Below are 18,500 nucleotides of genomic sequence, written 5' to 3'. Positions count from 1 at the left end.
ACCATGCTCTGTATCAGGGCCCCAGGATGATGAAACACTGTGTTGTTGTGCAGCTACGGATTAATTCTTGGAGAGATTTTTCTGCTTCACTACCTCTTTTGTTGGTGCCAAAAATAATTGCTGATTTTGCCAAGTTGTGTCTTTATCACCTGTCAAAGATCTCAGTGCACTGTCATGTGGCATCTAAGGCAAACATGCATTTATCACTACCTTTACTTTTCTCACCACACCGTGCTCATGAAGCTTATTTCACTGGCTTTGCCTTTGTCGTCTGTTGTAGGAGATGAGCTTTAAGTCCATGTGATGTTTCTATGTTGCTCTCATTTGCTTCTTTAAATGTGAATTTTTAAAGCCACCTAAGAGTTGGAAACCAGAAAAGCAGTCTATTTTGACTGCCACTTTGCCATCTTTTGCTTTTCAAGTGCATCAAACTACAACCAAAGCAAAGAAAAAAAGATGAGAGAAAGTGAATTCTGGACAAGATCCAGAGCGTTTTCTGCCCAAGGCTCCAAGAACAGTGTTGGACACTCCTGTGGTTCACATCCTGGAAGTACTGATTCAGTGCAACTGGTAAATATTAAGTGTATGCTTTTGTGGATTAAATCTTAGCTCTTGTTCCAACACTACTTAATAATCATTTGGATTGGCTTGTTTGGGAAAACATCTAAATAAAACACAGCACTCTATGCAAAGAAAGAAACCTCAGAATCAGTAGTGCTTTTCCTTTCGAGGGTTAGATTTTAAAGGGCTTTATTTAAATTTATATTTGCAAATGTAATGAAAGTATAAATTAGTTTGTACTATCATTTTGTGGAAATACATCAGCTTTTTCCAATTATTTTCTGTATCCACACCATTACAAAGTATAATATATGAAATGGCATCCCTGGCTTTGTAGTATTCCGGGATTCGAACATAAGAATTCTGAAGTAAAAATCACTTATTTACATTAAATGATGGTAATATGTGTAAGTCACTTTGATTATACAATCCAAAGAGGGATAGAAATAAATAATATACTTACTGAAGCTTCTGCTATTTTTTCAGGTCATTAATTTTTAATTATCTAGGATGTTCAGTCAGTATAAAGGAATTTAAAATGTATTTATATCTGGGTAATTGCTAATATCAAAAGTGCTCTTCTGCATTAAAATTCAGTAAGTGAGATGAGTCATATTCTCTTTTCCATTCTAAGACAGGGCATTTTTTCCCCACTATATACGATGAAAGAAAATACTAAAATTACTCTTTTGCTTCTGTTTACAAACACAGTAGATTGATACAGTTGATTTTTATGAAGAGTAGATCTCGAGTATTGCAATCAATAACTGAAATAACTAAGCAATCACTCAGAAGGGAGTTTTGGATGAGGAATGACAAAGCACAATCGGTACCAAAGCTTACCCGATTTTGATGAATACATTTTGAGGGTTTGCTCTATTCCCCTCACAGAGCATGGACAGAAGTGGAGGATTTGCACAAGTCCTATGAAGAGGACCATTAGAGAAGATGCCTGAGTGGAAAGGTTTCCCCTTGGAGGTGCCAAAGGCCACCACACACACCCAGTGCATTTGCTGCAGCTATTGAGATAGAATCATTGACAGTGAACTATAGAAAATATAAACAAATAGTAGTTTTAAAAAACAAAAGGCTATATATGTGTACATATACATGTATGTGCATATGCATGTTTACACATACTTGTGCATGCCCACGTACTACACAGATGTACAATTTTGTGAGTTATTCACTGCGATGCGTAGTAATGATTGATTTCTTTTCTTTGTTTGAGTTGGAACTATTTGAAACTTCTCATTTTGTGAATTTGTGGTGGCTTCCCACTTGGAAAAGAGGAACAGGAGATAAAGAAGCCCAATTCTAGATTCTGATTTCTAGAAGGTGTTCTCCAAGGCTTCTAGCTCCACCGTCAGCATTGTTCTCTTTGTTCATCGCTGTCACCTTTGTCGACTGGAGAGCTTTTGCAGTCTCCTTTTTGCTCTTGTGCCCAAAGGTTGTTTTAAGCTTTGGACACTAAAATAGTTTTTGGTCCAGGTTTGTGGTTTTTTTGGAAATAAAACCCTTTCAAAACTAGGACACTTTGAAGTTATTTCCTGCCATCCAGCTTCATGTGCCAGTAACCACATCCAAGTTTTTTCTACACATAGTTCTCAAGTATGATTTCTTTCTTTTGTTTTCATCCTCATTTCTCTCTTTTGCTCTTCCCCTTTCATCGCCTCTTCCTTTTTCTTCTCCTTTTTAATAGAAGACGATTTAAGGCTATCAAAAAAAAAGTAGTCTTGGGTGAGCAGGTAACACCGATAAATGTGATCATCTGATCATTACTGCAAGATTCAGTACTTGAATCAATTGAGAAATATTAGTGGGCCTTTGGCACTCAAATGATTTTTTTTTTAGGTTTTATCTAATACTTGACCTCTAACAATCTTCTTTTCCAAATTGTAAAGCCCTTGGTCTCATTATAAAAGCCAGTTAATCACTGTCCAGAGTTCATCTCTGTCTTCTAATATGTTTTTGGAGGCAGCAGAGTAACCAATGAACACTCTGACCCATTCCAGACATTTCCTCTAAAATAATTTGTCTAGTTGTCACATGGTCTTACTCCTAAGGTGTCTTGGGCCTCCATTGTATAAAGGTTTAACATGGCAGAGCAGGGGGCTCCAGTCATAAGGCCTACATATCTGTGTCCTCACCACCTACCACCAACTCATTAAGTCAATTTTACACATTTAGATTTTCTTGTACCAATTTGTTTTATGGTAGTTAATGCTACTTGGTAAACGTCAGCTTTGTTATTTCAGTGAACTGGTAAAATGGAAGTTAAATGTCATGCATGTAGCATTCAGTCGATAGCAGCAAAGGGGTGGGGGTTTGTTTCACACAGTCACTCAGTGACTCAGGCTCCTTCATCTCCTGGAGTCTCAGTGTTTTGCTGGATCCTCTGCATCTGGCTGACAAATGGGGAAGTAGGTAATGACAACGCATGGAGCTTTTCATGACCCAAGCCTAGAAATGACACGTGGTGAGAAATGATTGCCCATCTCTGTTGGCCAAAATGCAGGCCACATCTCACTGAAAGGAAGTCTATGTATCCAGGGGAAGAGAAATGAATGGATGGTCTAAGAAGTTAGTGTCTCCTGGAAGTTAAGAATTAAGCTTCATGTTACTTTATTGGAGTTTGGATTAACTGAAAAACTTCTAAGTCATAGATTTGTGAAAAATTATTTTTTCTTAAAAAGGCAAAGTATTTCCTTGTCTATACATTCATTTTTCACCATAACAATTTCTTAATCACTTAAAACAAAGAGGTCAACAAATTACCCACCAGGGTTTGACTGCTTATTTTTGTAAATAAAGTTTCATTAGATCAGACCCATTCCCTTTTGTTTACATATTGTCTGTGACCACTTTTAAACTACAGTGACAGCATTGAGTAGTTCCAACATGGAGAGCTTGTGGTCCACAAGCCTAAAATATTTACTTTAAGAAAAGCTTGTGGATCCTTGATTTAGAAAATCCAAAATTAGCTTTGCATATATCTGTTTAGGACCATGAATGAAAAATGTGGTTCTTTCCATAGATGATTTTTTTCATTGATCTCAAGCCAACCTCAGTAATATTTTATTTAAGGAAGCAAATGATGATTTGCTTTCTTTTTAACTTGACAACACTATTTTCAATTCTTAAGCATTGGAGAATTAGATATTTCATGTAGGAAATAACATTTAATTATAAAATCAATGTGATTTTGGCAAACTCCCAGACAGGAACCTCATTTCTGTATCTTTCTCCTTTTGATTAAGATGCAATAAAACAGAAAGATATTATCAAAATACACATTACCAAACCTCAAAATAGAAATGATGATCAATCTTTGGACAATGAAAACTGAATTGTTTGATATATCAGGAGTGGTCTGTGAATTAGAAGTTTATTTTGTGAGTAGATTTAATAATACTCAGCTTGCATTGAACCTCCTTTTCCCTTAATTTTCATGATTGTGATTTGTGTACATCATCCCTAATATATAATTGACAGATGAATACCACCACATAGGTAAGCTGGTTTGAATGAGAACTAGAAACAAGGCACCTTACTTTGGATTCATTATGGTTTCCATTGTGATGCAGCTATTTTTTAATTAACTAGTCATGTCATGGGTTGTTAGTTAATTTCCCAAATAGCCACAACTTTTCAACATGCTGTTTTACTCTTTGATAAAAGGAAAACTCTGTCTTCACACTGAACTAGGAGCTTTACATGTACTATCTCATTTACTCTTTAACAAAATTTAACTTGTGCATTAGTATCATTATTATCTGAAGAAGAAGTGGACTTGAAGGAGGTAAGCAACTTGTTTAAGCATACATAGAGGGAAAAAAGGGTTCTTATGTCTATTACTTTTATTGTCTATAGTTTTTTTTTCTCCTTACAATGTTTTGAAAGAAACAGAGGAAAGTGTGATGCATAGCCAGGTAAAGTAGGAGGAAACTTACCAAATAAGGTGGCCGTAGAGAGCCTCTCTGAAAAGTGATATTTATTTGAGACCTAAAGTGAGCAGTCAGCCATAAGAAATTCAACAAGTTCTTTCACAAGAGAAGTAATACCAAGTGTAACAACCTTAAAAATAAATAAGTTGTGGGGCACCTGGGTGGCTTAGTCGGTTAAGCGTCCGACTTTCGCTTAGGTCATGATCTCGCGGTTCGTGGGTTCGAGCCCCGCGTCGGGCTCTGTGCTAACTGCCAGCTCAGAGCCTGGAGCCTGTTTCACAGTCTGTGTCTCCCTCTCTCTCTAACCCTCCCCTGTTCATGCTGTCTCTCTCTCTCTCCTAGAAATAAATAAAAATAAAAAAAAAAAAACAAATAGCAAATTTAGCTCTTTAAAAAAAAAATAATAAATAAATTAGTTGTGTTTTGCATTCTAATGAACAATATTCTAGTTTCTATTCCACTTTCCTTCGGTTAAGCATACCCATTAGTTTTTAGTTCTAGAAATTATACTTTCTTATCCTAAAATAGGCATCTGTCTCATTTTTAGATGTCATATATGTGGTAAAATTCTTTATTGCTTCATCTATTTTGGTTTTGAATATATTAATCCAAGTTGTAACAAATTTTGTTCCTGACAACCCCAAAATCTTGATCACTGGTGATTTATTTCTATTGTCTATTTTTTCTCTTCGTTTTTGATAATTTATTTCTGTCTCTTATCATGCCTGGTATCAGGCATATCAGGCATATCAATTTTTAATTGAGTATCAACCATTGTTTGTAAAAATTACAGAGACTCTGAATGACGTTACTTTACTTCAGAGAAGATTTAATATTCATTTATTAGGGAAGTAGCACATGAATGGAATACCTTGACCTAATTTCAGACTGAGATTTTTCTAAACTGGTGTAAGGCTTTCCCAGGACTAGTCTACTTCTACTTGGTCCTTAGTCCTAATGGATTTATACCTCAGCGTTCTCCACTGGGCCCTCAAGGACTCCTCCTTTTTGGTAGACAGCTTAGTACTGTAGGATTGTTAAATTCTTATAGTAATTTAGTCTGGATCAACCATTTTTCTTCTAGTTTCTTGTCTTTTACTCGTTCGTGCAAAGATTAAGAGTTTGGCACAGACATAGGTAAAACATATATCAAATGACACGTCTCTTCATGATTCCTTTTTCTCCCAATTTAGCCCCTCAAATTCCTGCTGCCATAGTCATCATAACCTCCAACATTTTTCCCTTTCTATCTCAGTGAGTGGGCCATACACTTTATGATGGTGTTTTTTGTCCAACCTCTGTGTTCTGGACCTGGAAATTTGGAAATATCCAAAGTGGAAAAAAATCAGTGGTAAATGGAAGGCTTTTTTTTATTGCATTTTCCTTATCTTCAGAATCATGGCCCCTCAAATCCTGGCCCCCTCTACTCCAAGACTCCTTCAAACTGCTATTTGCTTGTTTGTTTTAATTTTAGCCAACTTTAATGGGTTCTTGACAGAAGAGTCTAATACAAGTTAATCATAGACAGCAGCAGAAGACAGAAAGGTCACCCTGGGTTTGAATTTCCTGTCTACAGTAATAAATGTATTTACCTAGGCATTTAAAAATATCTCAGTATAGGTTTCCTTTCTTTGAATGGGGATAATGATAGTTTATGAGATTGTTATGATGATTTAAACACACACACACATAGGCAAAGCACTTGGTATGTAATAATGGAGCAAGAAATTTTGGTTCTTTCCCATCCTGCTGTTTTATTCAAAGGTCATAGTTTTGACTGTTCATTGATCCATATTTATCAGACTAGTGACATTTCCATGATATATGTAATAAGTTTTGAATGATGACAGAGAAGAAATAAATATGCAGAAAGTATAACATTCATGGATATATTCCAAGAAAATACATTTTATCTGCATAACATGTACCTTCCCAAACACTAAATTTTTCATGAATTTATATTATGTTGTTTTTATTATAAGATACTTAGAATAATATAACTTAACATTAAATAAAACCAGATCAAGCACATGAGAGAAAACATAATAAAATGATGTGACTTTATTTTACTAATATATTCAATACTTCGTAAAGAGAAAGTGATATGGATTGCATTTCTATGTGCTAAGATCTATACAAACTGGGTGAAATGATGTAAGCTAAATTTTGTGAAAATGCAAGTATATTTTAAGAGCATCTGTAGTGTTTTCTGCCTTGTAATTCAAATAATACTGCTAATGTTTTGCAGTTCACATGAGTATTATTATATTTATTTATATTTAATAAAGTCACCATTTATAGAAGTCTATAATAAGTGATAATCATCTCTTTATTTGCTTTTTCTCATTGTGAATTCCCAAAATACAGTGCTGTAGATTTATTTTCAGTGTAGCTGATTACTTATCACTCCACCTTTCCAGGGCTTGCAGCCTAGCAGATCAATGAGAAACTCATTGCCTTGAAAGAGATTAGCTGATAGGTTTGTCATCAGAATCATTTGCTGTAGTCAAGAAATGTGTAAAATTAATAGATTGCTCTCAAAATTCCATCTAAGAATTGAACAATTTAATCATTATATTCTCTATTTTCTTTAGAAAGAATATGAACTAAATATAAACCCAAGCATTAATTTAATAGAAAGGAATTGAGGAAAACAGACTCCATAGAGAAGTAAAGCAACTCAGATACAGGTCAAAAGTTCACCTTTCTTAATAGACAATGGGTATTAAGTCAAGTGATCATTGGGATTAATCAAATTAGGCCAGTCACCCTAGATGTGACCACACAGTTCTACTCGGCCTCAAGTTGCTGAAGGTTTAGTGTAATAACCCAGAAGAAGGGGGTGGTCTGATGTACAAAGAGGCATAGTAAATAATCCAAAAAGCAATTTTTAGAATTTTGTATTTCTCATTTACCAATAAAATCATAAAGAAGTTTTTAGACTGATATAAGTTTATTTTGTTAAAGAAGAAAAAAATTTTAAGGAAATAAAAAGACACTAAAAATATGTTCAACCATAATTTATTTCAGAAAAAATATAAGAACACTTTTTAAAGAACAGAATATAAAGAAGAAGCAACCTCAAAAACAGACTATTAAGGAAAAAATAGTAAACTAGCTGGCAATCTTACATGTACAATTATACACACACACACACACACACACACACACACACCCCCAAACACACACACACACACAGAGGTGCATCCATAGTACATTGTCATTATTTTAATTTTGAAGATTTTGAAACAAGGGCACAGAGCTGCCTAAGCCAAAAACTAGCTTGACAGATTAGCTATAATAGGATCTTTACAATCTCCTTTGGAGAAGAGGGGTGTTCTCATGTTATTACTTCATTGAACTTTCTTTTACCACTGTTAAACTGTTGATACATGACATCTTCTAGCTTCTCCACTGAATCCTTTCAAGTTATGATTCTAGCATGAGAGTGTGCTTTATTTTGTTTCTATTTGACGTCAAGCATTAATATGTATCACTTTAAAAATTTTGAAGTTCAGGGGAGCCTGGGTGGCTCAGTCGGTTAAGCGTCCAACTTCTGCTCAGGTTCGTGGGTTTGAGCCCCGCATCAGGCTCTGTGCTGACAGCTAGCTCAGAGCCTGGAGCCTGCTTCAGATTCTGTATCTCCCTCTTTCTCTGACCCGTCCCCTGCTCACACTGTCTCTCTTTCTCAGAAATAAATTTTTAAAAATTAAAAAAAATAAAAATAAAAATTTTTAAGTTCTGTGTGTGCTTAAGAATAGGAAAGAAATGTTAAAATAAGCCACCCTTTTATCTCTTAAGCATATAACCCTGTTTTCCAATCCACTGATCATCAGACTATGTGGTTGGTCTTTTAACCAGTTTCTATGACGGTGTAATATAAATAAACGGCTGGTGCCATGCTCACATGAGAAGTTGCTGTGTTATGAACATATATTTTATACTCTAGGAAATTATTCCATAGATTAACACCTGTGAACAAACATTCATTAGAAAAAGGGCTGGATTCTAAATCTGCCTCAATTGACATTCATTTAGCATCTGTAAAATAAGGATATTAATTTTTGTTGTTTTTGTTGTTGGTGGTGGGGTGTTGAAATATTTGAGTTAGTTGCCAACACCTCCAAATTGGAAGTGTTCATGTGACATTCCAGATTCCAGGCTTTTTTTAATTTTAATTTTTTTAATATTTATTTTTGAGAGAGAGTGTGAGTGGGCGAGGGGCAGAGAGAGTGGGAGACAGAACCCGAAGAAGGCTTCAGGTTCTGAGCTGTCAGCACAGCACAGACACGGGGCTCAAACCCACGAATGGTGAGATCATGATGTGAGCTGAAGTCGGACACTTAACTGACTGAGCCCCCTGTGGGCTCCACTGGGCTTTTTTTTTTTTTTTTCTTTAATTTCATTTTACTTCACCTCTCTGTGCTTCAGTAGCCTGGTCTGTGAAATGGGAATGATGATGGCACCCCCTCTCAAAAATACCACTCATTTGGAAATAGATTTAATGGTTTGCATATGGTGTTGTGAGGCTTAATGAACTGTTGCTATCAAGTAATGAGTGTAGTTCTGGCATGTAATCAATGCTCCACTGACGCTGAAGACTGACATGTGTAGCCCCATGTCTCAACTTGAAGGACCACGGTGTCCCCCTTTTTTCTGGTTTCTGAGGTTGGGCACCGGACCCGTCAGTCTATGTGTCTCAGCATTTGCTAAATTGATGGGCAGTACTGAAAAAGAGTATAAGGTGGACATGGGGCAGAATCCGTATAGAATATGACCAAAATATAGAATATGACCAAAAACTGTAACAGATTTAGGGATGGCTGAGTGTTCAGTCCGACTTTGGCTCAGGTCATGATTTCGCAGTCTGTGAGTGGGCCCCGTGTCAGGCTCTGTGCTGACAGCGCAGAGCCTGGAGCCTGCTTCGGATTCTGTGTTTCCCTCTCTCCCTGCCACTCCCCTGCTCATTCTCTGTCGCTCTCTGTCTCTCAAAAATAAGAAAACATTTAAAAAAATTGTTTTAAACTGTAACAGGTTTTAAAAAATCAACATAACAAAGGCTATATTTTCTGTCTGTAATGCTGGCTTAGAAATAATTTACAGATGCTATATGTATATATATAATATTTACATTATATAGTTAAACATACACTATTATATATTATATTATATTTGTATACATCATATATATTTATATGCATTACTTATGTACAAAGTCATGTCTGAAACCCAAAACAACCATATTTAGTAAACACTTAGGTTAAAGAAGAAATGATAAAAGACTATATAAGGTACTTATAAATATTCCAATACAGTTTTAAAAGAATTCTTGAAAAATTATATTAAAATTTATGTATAGGGACAAGGATCCATAGAGAGTGAATCAATTTCCAAAAATAAGAGAAAGTAAAAAGCCACAGAGTGATTGTCCATGTTATTGAATGTTTATAAAACTCACTACACATCTATCATTTTAAAACAATGGATACTGTCCTGGTTATAGACAAATACATGTAGAAAAAAACAGAGAGGTCAGGATCTGAGTGCTGTGTGAGAAGAGAAATATGAGGTACAAGCACCACTCACTGGGAATAGATGGCGTGTTTTGTATGTGGACCAATGCTGGTACACTAATTGGAGCAAAAGGAAGCTCATTAAAAAAAATGTCAACCATGGTGGGTTAAGAGAAAATAAAGTTATGAAATTAAAAGATGGGCACACAGGAGAATAATTTTGTCCATTTGTGTTACTGAAAGTTTCTCTTAACAGGAACCCAAAACAAATAAGACAAAGTTGGATTTTGTTACATAAAAATATTTTTACAATAAAAGCTATTAATTAATATTTTTTAATAAATATCACCATAGAAGATTTTTTTCCATGAATGGAACCAAGTAGGTATTAGCGATATCTAGATATACCAGGTATATATACATAGTATCTACAATACTGAAGGAATTTGTAAAATAAATAGTAACAAAACCAAGTACAGGAAACACATTACAAACACATTAGAAAAATAGTTAAAGTTAATAGTTAAAATAGGCCAAAAGTTAAATGACTAAGTGACACACAGGAGGCAGCTCTGAATGGTTAACAAATATTTACAGAAGCTCTATGAATAAGTGGGGCTGTGTAATTAAAACAATGAGGAGTACATGCTCTCTAGCTCAGATTAGCAAAAACCTTCATGTTGAGCAGTACTAATTATTGGTGAGAATGTGGTAAAAAATATTCAGTGTTGGTGCTGTAGAGACTGGAATGGTCCTTCTACAGAAATGTACAATTATTAATGAGATTAGTATTCATGTAGCCAACACTCATTCTTCGTAAATTAACTGTCACAGAATCCATAAGGGGAACTCTTTCAGGACATTCTTGGCAGCACTGATTGTAGTATCAGGGACCTGAAGACAATTTAGGTATTCGTCACTATGTAAATTGTTGTGTGGACATTTTTCAGCAGTAGCCATAGCTTTTCCCTGGTTCTTGCTCTTCACTAGGGCTTATTTCTGTGGCCCTAATTCCTACAGAGAGGTTCTTGACGTGGTCTGGGAACCTGCCAGATTTTCCTGATGTCTGGGTTCTGATAAACACCTCCTTTTCCTAGCCTTACTCCTGCCCCAAGAAGAGCGTAGTGATCACCTGCTTGCGAATGCTCTCCTCCTGCTAATCTCTGGTTTGCTTCACTGTCCTCATTTTTCTTCTCAACTCTTCTACCATCTGTCTAATTCTGTATGTTGAATTTCTTGTCTGAAATACTAGACTGGTTTTCTGATTGGAATCTGACAAGTTACTTGGGCTGATCATAGGAAACAGACCCTAAATGTAATACCGAGACTGAGGGGCTCGTCTGATGCACATTTAACACAGTGATAACTTCCTTGCAGATGCTGATTGAAATTACAGTAATCCATGAAAGGCAGAAGCATTGAGAGTACAGGGGCTTGAGGTGGAAAACTGGTTGAAAGCCACTATTTGGAGGATTAAGAAATGGCTTCATGTAACCATCATGGAAAGGTTCTGGCTACAAGGACTACAGCTGTTTCTCTCCCCCTCCCCTTTTTTTAATGTTTATTTTTGAGAGAAAGAGAGAGAAAAAGACAGAGTGTGAGCAGGGGAGGGGCAGAGAGAGGGAGACACAGAATCTGAAGCAGGCTCCAGGCTCTGAGCTGTCAGCACAGAGCCAGACAGGGTAGCGGGCTCTCGAACTCCCAAACTGGGAGATTGGACGCTTAGCCAACTGAGCCACGCAGGTGCCCTGGACTACAGCAGTTTCTAACAGTAATGGGGAGCTTACAGAAAGAAAAGAAGCTCAAAGCTATATTATTGTTACTGCTCTTGGTCACACTGGTATTCAGAGACTTTCATTATTAGCAAGTTCCAGAGACCATCACACAGATCAATTATATTGATACTCAGTTTGTTCCTGGGGAATATCAAGGAGCAAGCACCAAATGCTTTAATGAGATACTACATGGTGTCAGAGATTGGGAGATAAAAACCACACTTAGGTCCTTGCCACTGAGATGACGTCTCCACCAGTCTCCTAGGCTGGGGCATATTTAACTATTTCCTCTAAAGGGAAAGATCATTTTAGCTTTTGGGGAAAGCATGCCATATTTAGTGTGTCGCGTCAAAGAATTTACTGAATACTGGGAAGGCTTTCTTTTGTGTCCTAATTCTGTTTGCTTCAGCATCTGTTGTTTGACTTATCCCCCAAGAAGCAAGTCACTCAAACACAAGATGGCTTCTATATTCTTGAATAGCCATTGCCTTATACAATACAGACCCAAAGACATAATCCTTACAAAGTAGTGAGTTTCTACGTGGCAGATAAAAACTAAAGACAGTATCAGAGTAGTAGAGGAAACTATAAAACAATACAGAAGATACAGCTTGAAGAGAATGTATTATAAAAGACAGAGTATGACTCTGATCATCTTAAGTGACAAGGAAAAAGCTATATACACAAAACTAAGATTCTGTGACCCACTCTTAGTGGCAAATTAGAACTAAAACCCTAATCTCTTGACTTGAAAGCTATTTCAAGGACTCTTGCTGCTAAGCTATGCTTGCTTGCATGTTTTAATTTTTATTCTGTACTTTTTGAGAGACTCCTTCAGGGGGAAAAATAGGGGTATACATGAAAATGCATACTATGAAAAAACGAATTTTGAGAGTGGAAATTGTACACTTGAAGGAGGATGGTTATTATGAGAATTTCCATTAAAAACACTGTGCTACATTTTTCACCCAAAGCTCTGTGGTTTATTTTTCTGTCTTTGGGAATTTCACAAACAACTTGTAAAGTTCTAGCCAAACCTTTGAGGTTTGCCTTTCCATAAGTGCATGGAACAAGCCAAAGACTGCAACCGTAGCCAAACGAAACAATGGAAACCACAAGACCTGCTGGCCTGGCTCCTCTCTCCTCTGCTTGATTTTGGGCCCCTGGAGAGGAAACCACCTGAGTCGCATTTGTATATGGTTAGGGCTCTTGAGAACTAAGCGTCCCGACTAATAGCTCTTGCTTAATTTGAAATAAAGGGATCAAAGTATTGAATCCTAAGGAAGTAGAAACAGTTTTATTTCTACCACTCCTGTTTTCTTTTTTTAAATCATTGTCTTAATTGCACAGATTGAAAAGGAATGTCCACATAGGTGCATGTAGCCAGGGTGTGCTTCTACTTTCAGGAGTTCTTAAGGGCACAGGGATGCACATACCGTCTCAGAAAACCTTTTAAACGAATGGAATCCATTGGGCCCCAGCAGCTGGTGTGATGGGCTGTATACTATTTGAAAAGAGAGTTAACATGCTTTAAAATCATTGTATCATTCACTAGTAAATTAAACATCCAGGATATTATTCAGCAAAAGATTAGTTTTAATCACCTAGGTCAATTTGTGTACTAGACAGGGCTGTGTCATACACTACATTTGTCTTCCTTGTCTCTGGCCTTTTACTGCCATGCCCTTCTCCAGTCCTAACCCTTATTACATTATAGTGCAAATTCAATTTAACTAGGACTTTCTATGCAATATAATCTCTGGAGCCTGATTGCTGGAATTACTTAAACTTACAGTGCCTCGGTTTCATTATCTACTTGATTCTTCATAGGATTGTTGTGAGATTCAACGAATGAAGACACACAAAATGCTTATAACAGTGCCTGGTATATTGGAAATGTTCAATAAATATTTGCTACTGGTCGTGGTAATAGCAGCGGCAGCGGTAACGGTAGTAATAGTAAATTCCAATAGTATATTAGGTATTGGAAAATGAAAAAAAAAAAAAACGGAAAATTCTGAGAAGCCTTAAGCAGCATAATTGAAACTTTTAACTGACAGCTTTTGGTAACAGGCCCACCTTGTTCTCCAGTGTCATTTGTGTTTTTACGGAGATCAAAAACTAAAGAGAAATAAACTCTCAGGCTTATGCTTCTTGAATTTAGTTGAAGAGAATTCTTGGACAGCTGGGTACTTTTACTCACTAGCCTCTTCAATTATTCATTTATTCTTTCAGCAATTATTGAGTGACCTGATGTTCCTGCGCATGGTAGGTAGGGTAATTGTTGCTGTAACAAAGTTCAAAATTTCAGTAGCTTAACAGAATACATGTTTAATTTTGATACTAAATGCAGATGCTCCTGTATGGCATGCAGCTTTCCTCTAGGTGGTGGCTGAGGGACCCAACTCCCTTCCATCTTGAGGATCTACTATCCTCCAGAGTCTCTAAGTTCTGTTTCTCATCATAAGATGGAGGAGAAAGGAGATATAAGGTAGTAGCATCGTTGATCAATTGCTTTGTTCTGTAAATGCCAAAAACCTCATCTATGTGACAAGACTCCAGGAGGACTTGGGAAACAAGAACTCTGCTTGGGTGGCTCCTTTTAAAACACAACTCTATTATACAGAAGAGGGAGAACAATTTTTGTTGTATGTTTATCCATTTCATCCATACAAGGACACAGGGATAAATCTAGGACTTGCTCTGATTTATCAAGGGACTAGTGGGGACATAGGCTGAAAACCAAGAGATGCAGACCCTCATTATGCCTGGGAGGTCAAGCAATGCTCTAGAGAGGAAGCGGACACCACAACTGCATGGTGAATGAGCAGAGATCACTGACTCAAAAGGAAAAGTATCATATTAGAAAAATAGAGACTATGATTTGCAGAGGTACTGAACCAAGTAACTCCAAAAGGCTGGTCACAACTGTGGATAGCTGACTGAGAGATGAGGAATATGTTCAGTTGAATCATGTTTTGTAGAGGACATAAGCTAATTAAAAAATTTACCCTGAAAACAAGGTTTAATATATTTGAAGATATTAGAGGCTCTGAAGCTAGTTGACAGATGAAGAAATGTAAGTGGAGGGGGATGGAGATGGTAGATTAAGTAGGAAATTTAAATGGGTTTTGGTATTTCACCTCTTATATGTTCACTCATCCTTTTTAAAAAAAATTTTTAATGTTTTATTTATTTCTGAGAGAGAGATAAAGACAGCATGAGCAGGGGAGGGTGAGAGAGAGGGGGAGATAAAGAATCCAGAGTACTCTACTGGCTCTGAGTTAGCCGTCAGCATGGAGTCTAACGCAGGGCTCGAACCCACGAACCATGTGATCATGACCTGAGCCAAAGTCGGACGCTCAACCGACTGAGCCACCCAGGTGCCCCTACACTCATCCTTTATGCATGTGATTTCTGCCCTTCTTTGTGTCTTACCTAATACACACAAAGCAAACCCAAAATAGATTAAAAGTCTTATGAGCTTTTGGAGAATTATAAATTACTTTTTTTCCTTTGAAAGTTATATGGCAAAACAATGAGAGTCAACGTAGCATGTAGGGTGCTATAATATAAATGATACAATAAGCTTCCACCATGTTAAACTCAAAGCAACAGATTGGAGCACACACACACACACACACACACAGGATCTATTACATGGGGAACAAAATCAATTAGGAATTGAATATAAAGAAAAGGAACATTTAGCCTTACTTGTCTTTCTTCTGATCACTTACTTCCCTTACATATCCCATAGTTGATGTCCCAGTCATTGTAAATCCTCTAGGAGACTTAGTTTACATATGCGTAACCACCATCCGCTCAGTATTTTCTGGGAACTTGGCTGTCATTTTGGTTCATCAAATATTTGGGGGCTATGTTCAAAGACTCAAAGCTGTCCAGGGCCAAGCTATCCTTGGCCTAGCAACTTACCCTTGATTCTTAAGTAGCTTCTTTCTAGAGAAACTTAATCTGCATGTTTCTGATCCACTTAAAATTAGATCATCAAAATATAGTTTTGTTAAGAGCTATCCAAAATTGTTGTGAGAGAGTTGCCTCATTTTTTCCCCCCAAATGAAGATGTCTAATTTGTTAAGCTTCAAGTGGTTTGCAAAGCTAGAAACCCCTGAGAAAGGGATTTTAAAACTTGGCAGTCTCTATTCTGTTATCCCTAAGGCCTATAGTAGGTGCTTTGCAAGTCTCTCTTTGAATATGTTTTTAGAACATTCCTTGGAGTTCATTCATGTAAGGCTGAGTTCCTTCCTTTCCACCAAGCCACAATTTTCCCATTTGGAATCTTTCCTGCATCAAAAGGAAGCTACACAGGTAAGACGTCATGATAGCTTCACAGAGAAACAGTTTGGGACACATATTTGCAGTTTTCAATTCAAGATAATCTTACATACTTCTTGAAGCAAGGTTGTGTCCAAAAATCACTTCCTGCCCTTCCTGCCACAAGAATGCTGAATTTCATTGTGTTTTCCTTGATGTCAGCTATCAGAATCAATCCTATTTTAAGACAACCCTTTTTGAATCTCAATTTTATGTATTTTTCTTACAGAAATCTAGAGAAATTACCTAGTCACCATATACATGCTACATTAATTATAATTAAGTTATTTTATTTGATGTTTTATAATTTCCTAGTTTATTGGTATTATTCACAAGTAAAAATAGAAGGTTAAATATTTATATCGACATTATCTGAGATGAATTGCATGATTGTCTATCCCTAATTCCATTTATTCACTGCTTGCCTTAATGTTCAAAAATAATTTAGGTTCTATGGTGAAAACTGAGATGAATATGACAAAGGAAATTAACATGCAATGCTCAACTTAATTATCCAAATGTGCTGTGTCAACATGGGCTCCAAATCTTTAATGCTCATTCAGAGGAAATCCATAGCATATCATATAATTATTACTGATACTGTATTTTTATTTTTTATTTTAATTTAAAATTTTTTTTAATGTTTTATTTATTTCTGAGAGAGATAGAGACACCGTGAGCAGGGAAGGGTCAGAGAGGGAGACACAGAATCTGAAGCAGGCTTCAGGTTCTGATCAGGCTGTGAGAACAGAGCCTGACGCGGGGCTCGAATCCATGAACCGTGAGATCGTGACCTGAGCTGAAGTCAGATGCTTAACCGACCGAAACACCCAGGAACCCCTGAAACTGTATTTTTAGATTATTTAAGAAGGTTTATGTCTCATGAAAAGTTGATATAGTTTCATGAAACTTTCAGTCTAGAGTGACAAGTAAATGTTGGGGTCATATATCATTCCTGCTGATCACACAGCCTTATCTTCTTGTAGCCCCTGAGCCACTCTCTACTCTGATCAACATTGTTCCTTTCATCCGCATTTTTCTGGCTTCCCCACCCTAGGCTGGGTCTATTGTTCCTGCTCTGTTAGCCCTTATTTACATGAAAACATCTACATTACAATTACATTTGCATTTTCATTCATTTTATACAAAAAGCCTACCAAGGCTTTTCAGTTTCTGTAACATTCCTCAACATTCCTCTCCATTCTGAGGCACTCTTTTTCTTTCTGTAGCAATACTCCATCCAGGTTGTCCCCCTATATCACTGTCTACTTCTTCTCAGTCTCTTAATTTGGCTCCTCCAATACCTAAGTTTCATTAGTTTAGTTCTTTAGGACAACCTAATCAAGCAGGCATTATTTTCATTAGGTTAGAAGGGATGAATTTCAAGATGCTTTCAGATTACATGAATAATAAATTGCAAGGCTAGGATTTGAATCCAACTCTCAAAACCAGAATTTTCCAATACATACTTTGCCTTCCTGGAGCAGAGTCAGACTGGCTCCAGGGCTTGCCTTGTTTTGTTTCCCTGCTGAAGACATCAGAGCACCTGCTAGCTTTCTTTTCGTCTTCTAAATTACTTCCCTCCTTGCCTATCTGAGTTCCAGTCATTCGATAGATCTCTTAGCGTTTCATCCCCCTATATGCCTGGTTTTGACTAGCACAAATTCAAGTTCAAATTTGCCACGTTTTTTTCTTGTTGTTTAAAGACCTTACTGCAAATCACAATAGGAAAGCAAAAGGCTTAACTATGGGATTGTTACAAAGGTTGAATAGCCACACCAAGTTCTTCATAAATCCATCTAACCTGGTTACTTCTAAATTAGTAGTCATATTTTAATGCCAAAACACTGTAATCTATGTGTTCTCTTATACAAAGGAGAAACTTAAATGTGCTTAATAATTGCATGATATCTCTTATATTTGTTTCCACAAAGCTTCACAACCAAGTGCTCCATCAATAGAAGTTATGAAGTTTTAGCCCTTTATAATTAACAAGAGAAAAGTCAAGTATAATTAATCTTTGCCAACTCTCTCAGCTCTCCTGTATACTTTAATTCTATCACTTTGAAAATCATTGAGATTTAGGTGTGATTGTAACTAATACATTCCCATACGTGTCTAACACCTCTTCTTAGCAACCCCAGGCTTCCTTATGCACAATCATTCTGGAAAGTGTAGATTTATTCCCTTCTGAGCATTTTCAAAAAGGTGCAAACTGAAGTGTAAATGGCATTCATGTCACCAAATCAATTGGAATGTAGCTGCGGTTAAGGTGGTTAAAAAAGAAAAGAAAAGAAAACAAAACAAAACAAAAAGGAGCATAATGCCTTTCTAAATGATATAGATTTTGAAAACAAAATATCAAGGTA

Source organism: Crocuta crocuta, unplaced genomic scaffold (assembly GCF_008692635.1).
Source record: "Crocuta crocuta isolate KB4526 unplaced genomic scaffold, BGI_CrCroc_1.0 scaffold6, whole genome shotgun sequence".
NCBI lineage: Eukaryota > Metazoa > Chordata > Mammalia > Carnivora > Hyaenidae > Crocuta > Crocuta crocuta.
This window is presented reverse-complemented; position numbering follows the sequence as displayed.